At 36.8% G+C, this 5,321-nt stretch overlaps 1 pseudogene; it reads left to right on the forward strand.

Moving 5' to 3' along the window:
- Positions 1–680: 680 nt before the first annotated feature.
- On the forward strand, positions 681–4,713 carry LOC113356643 (annotated as a pseudogene).
- The last annotated feature ends 608 nt before the right edge of the window (positions 4,714–5,321 follow it).

Here is a 5,321-nt window from a genome sequence, read left to right on the forward strand (position 1 = left end):
TTAAAGATCACATAATCGAAATTTAAAATTCAAAAATCGAAATGGGTAAATATGAAATTACAAACCATTAAGAAAACATCGATATCTTCTTAGAAATATATGTAGTTCGTAATTTCTTTTTTTGATCGGTAAATAGTTTGTATCTTTAATATTCTTTATTAATTCTTCCGTTCGGAAGATCTCACTAGTGTTTACAATAATTTCTTCATCTATGTACTGAAATCGCATGTATGCTGTACACAACAACAGATTACTCCTCATGGAAAAGAAAAGGAAAAAAAAGCGACATTTTCGACCCTGTTTTTGGGCAACCGAACTGTGAAGGCCGGCTCTTTCTGGCATCAGTTTACCTGAATCAACAAAGAACCGTACTAAAATACCAGTAAACCCTTGCGTGTACGGTAACAACAAAATCGCACCTAATTATTTTTCCATTGGGATTCATCGTGATTCGCTGATGCTTGCGTATTCTCTTGCTCTTGGATATTAAAACAACCTAGCCTTCTAAGAATGCCGACTTCGCCTACCAGAAAGACATAAAACCTTCCGAGTTCCTTCATGTTCAACAATCGCACCATCCACGTATCAAATAAAAAGCACACGCGTCAAAATACGTATGGTTTTGTATGCGGACGTGGCAGAATAATCATGCTATATAGTTCTCATTTATTTTGACTAAACTGGAACTCCTCCTTCTCGTCCCTACTTTCCTCTCTCTCTCTCTCTCGAAAAGTGTAAACCCTCGCCAAGAAACAAGGAAAGGAACCCCCGAAAGAGAAGAAGAAGAAAAAAATGAGCGGTAGCTTTCTGAGAAGCCGCAGTAAATCCTGTCTTCAAAAATTACTTGAAAGACGTTCGATTTTTACAATCGAAAATGGGGTTTCATCATCTTCTTCTTCGTCGTCATTACAACAACAATCGAGAAGTTTTTATAGATCTCCAATTGTTTATAGGAAGATTAAAGAATCTGGGTTTTGTTCTCCTTCTACATTATCATCTTCATTTTGCTCTTCTTCTTCGTCGTCATCGTCAGCTGTTTCTACAAAGAACGGGATTATTGGGTGGTATTTAGGTTTGATTGAGTCGAGACCTATTCTTACTAAAAGTATTACTTCTGCTCTTATTTATACTGCCTCTGATTTGTCTTCTCAGGTATGTTAATCAATAAAACCCTAGTCTTTAGTTTGTTTATTTTTTTTTTTTATCTGTGTTGATTTTGAGGCTCTATTGTTCCTTGTTTTGGTTGTTTTGGTTACTCTGTTTCTATGCTTTAATGGTTTTTTTTGTTGGAGTACAAACTCTAAACCCTAAAATGCTATGTAGTTTTGTCACATTTTCACTCGTGGGTAAATTCTGAATGTGTGTTTTCCTAGTATTCAAATTAGGTTAATTCTTTCTAGATATGAAGGAGGAGTTGGAGTAGGGTAGGGGAAGGGTGGATTATTTGAGGTGGGTTTTCTGGTCAGAATTAGGATGATGGAGGTTAAAGTGAATTATCAGGGGACAGGATTTGAAGTTATGTAATGGTGTCGAGTGATGATTAATGGGTAAATGTGCTACTTATTGATGTCAATTTGTAGTTTTTGCCTTATTGACTCTAACGCATGATTATGCCCATTAGTACAGAATCTACATGAACACATTCACCAGTTCTCTTTACGAGTTAGGATCATTCGGTTACTAGTTCAATCTGGCGCATAATGTTCAAATTGGTTTATTTTTCTGCTTGGTGGATTCTCTTTAGTGTTGATATTTTCCAATCATCTGTTGGATTTTTTCATTGATTATACTACCGACCCAATATCCACTTCTTCAGGAACATACTCCTAGTTCTTAAGCAGACAACTGACAATCACATGTTTCTTCTACATTTCATACTTTACATTTGAAATAGACCCCAACCAGACTATGACCATGTACAATAAGTTCTCTCCCCTGTGCTCATAATAAGCTAGAACCATACTTTACATTTGACATATATATTGCTGAATTCTAGTGAATTTTATCCTCAGGTGCTCACTGAAGCAACAAAAGAGCCTCTTGACTCGATAAGGACTCTGCGTATGGCTGGGTATGGGTTGCTTATCATGGGTCCGTCACTACATTTCTGGTTTAACTTTGTCTCGAAAGTCTTACCAAAGCGGGATGTGCTTACTACTCTGAAGAAAATATTTATGGGGCAGACTATCTACGGACCTATTATGGCTACCGTGTTTTTCTCTCTGAATGCAGGCTTACAAGGTAATCTTATTATGGATTTATCTATCTGTTGTGTTGTGTTCTATATGAATGCAACAGACGTACCACAGAGGGAAAGTATACAAACTCTAAAAAAAAGATCACAGGAACTATATCATTATCCACATTGTTTTAGTCTAGAAAGCGACAAACCACCAGCTTGAACATATGTAAGCAACACGATACATATCTAAACATTACCAACTAAAATTATAGCGACATGATACATACCGAAACATTACCAACTAAAAACTATTCTGCACCTTAACTATTGAGGAAATTGTTCATGGTACATTTTTATGTCTCTTTATTGTTTACCATATTTGATCATATTGCTGCTGGTGTAGTCAAATTAAACTTGTAAATCATTTTTTTTTACAAAGTACAAGTGAAGGAAGATAAGAATTTACTTGTTGCCACTGAAGTGCTTACTCACTGCCTAATGCTGCCACTTCCTCGTAGTTCAACCATTTTTCGTGGTTTCTGAATTTTTCATTTTTTATTATGATGCAGTGGTTATGACTTATGTGTCAGCGTTTACATGAATTCGACGTTGATTCCTCTTATTAGTCTTTGATAGAATTCACCATTTTCACAGTATTTTATACTGTGAACATATTAGGAGATTTGAGCACACTGAGATATCTCATGGACTGTCATGTATGGTAATGCTTTGCTATACATTTACACGTCTGGGTTGGTGAATTTGTTGCTTGCTAGTCCAAATGTACGTGGATTCCCATTTGGTTCCTATGATCTGATTTTAGAGCTAGTAGTCAGTCGACCTAAAAATATAACCCAATTGAAGTGCTCGCTCATTGAAAAAGTTACCGTCTAGCTACTTTTATGTAGTACAACCATTGTTCTCCGATTTTATATTTTATAACGAGATGCAGAAGTTTTAACTTTTTTGACTGTCAGGTCACTGATGTTCTGATAATATCTCCAGGGATGTTGTGCTTTTGACATGAATCCCATGTATAATTTTGGCTTATTAATCTTAGGTATTGGCAGAATCCCCCTTGTTGTTGAAAATTTTAAGTCTTTTGAACTGTACGGTGTAAATTAATGTGGATACCCTAGCAAACCCAGATAACTTGGCCAATCATCAGTAGTTTACTATGGGTAGGCAATGGATGCATTGAGAAGTGGATAGACTTTTTGGTGGGTTCCTTTGAGTTTCACAGTCTCTGGCTGCGTTTTTTTATTACGACTCCAGTCTCATGACTACAATCTGATATCACGGAAAACAATGATTTCAATTTTTCACAAGTCATAACAATAATCTCTATGAACTTTTGATGTTATAATTTCTATTTCTATAATTGTTCTAGCAAGTATAACAGCAATCTCCATGAACTTCTTCATGTGATGCATATATGTGCATGTGAAAAGCTGCATCCTGAATTCACAATTGGTTTTTATTCTATGTGAACTTTGTATACGCTCGTAGCAATAAATTTTCTGTATTCATTGATTGTTTAGTAAAATGTGTATACTGATTTGAAAGGCATTGATTATGTTTGCCAAGCACAGGTGAAAATGGTGCTGAGATTATTGCTAGACTAAAGCGGGACTTCCAACTCTGAAGAATGGCCTTATATATTGGCCCATGTGTGACTTTATCACATTCAAGTTCATTCCAGTCCGTTTACAGGTATGTTCTGTCTGGCGTGTATGTATATAGTTGGGAAGCCAAGGATTTCTCTATTTTTTTCTGTGCTGTTGTTCATACTATGTTACTATATGTTGTTAATGGTAGCCATTGCCCCATAAGTTTGAGAAGAGCTTTAGTTCTACATGTTTCAGAATTGCTAATAGAATCTCCCTCGAGTATCATACTGGTAACTTTTGTAATTACGCAAAACAGTTTCATATAGTACCTGGATCATAAAAACTTGGGTGCCGATCCAAAAACTACCAGAAATCCCATCTCCAATGCCATTGACCTCTTTCCAAATGTGGGCTGGTTCAGTCAACCATATTACTCCACTAATCTCTTGGAAGCAGTCTAACTGATTCTTTTTGTTTTTGGCAGCCTTTGGTGAGCAATTCATTTGCTTATCTGTGGACTATATACCTTACCTACATGGCAGGCTTAGCGAAAGCAGCTCCGAGTGAGATATGTGAAGATTGATTGATTTACTAACAACCAGGGTGCACCAGGCAGGCTATCTGGTGTGTCGGTTTAAATTTTTGTCGATGTCCACCAGATTCATCCCTGTGATTGATTTTGATGAATGAATGCACTTGTGGAGCAAGAAAAATAGTTGAGAAAGAAAAAGAAGAGATGGTTTTGTTCCATGCAAATCCAGTTTAATGTAATCTATAATACAGAAATATTTAAAGGTATTATAGGATTCCACACTATTTGTTGACGTTCCTACCACGTGTCTCATATTGTGCCAGAAATTCTACTGCTTCACCTCCTTTTGCTATTTATGAATACAAAATACTAGTAGATATTCTTACGCATCCATTTGTAACCAAATATAAATTTGTGTGCGCTCATTGTGTGTTAGCACCAGTCTAATTTAGATCACAACAGTGCAGGATAAATATGGCCAGGCGGACAAGATGTGTTTTGGATGCAACTCTCGGAGCTAACCTGGAAGCAGTCTTCGGGTAATGCCAAATGAGTGGGCCAGGTAGACTAGTAAGGCAAAATTTGTGGTTGTTAGGAGCCCTTATCAAAATGTTACTAGGTATGGCAATAGGGTCTGACTGGTGATGTCTCGTCTCCATTAAACTTCCTGACCTTTCAAACAGGAAAATCAAACTTGGTACGACTGCCTGTTTTATCATATGTTTTTTTTACCAGGTTGGCGTTGCTTGGTTATAACCAAGATCACCGCATTTCCATGATTAAATTATGCATCGTCTCCTGGAGATCTACTTGGAAAGATGCTAAATAGCATAATACAGCGAAACAAGTGCTGCACTTGCACTCCAAACCTTACAGCCCGACGATTGAGAAGGAAAAACAAGCAGCCGGTCATTGTTGGACACTCACTGACACTGATTTTAGTAGACACTGACACTGATTTTAGTAGATACTGACACTAATTTTAGCAGTGTCTAGT

Source organism: Papaver somniferum, chromosome 3, assembly GCF_003573695.1.
Source record: "Papaver somniferum cultivar HN1 chromosome 3, ASM357369v1, whole genome shotgun sequence".
NCBI classification, from domain to species: domain Eukaryota; kingdom Viridiplantae; phylum Streptophyta; class Magnoliopsida; order Ranunculales; family Papaveraceae; genus Papaver; species Papaver somniferum.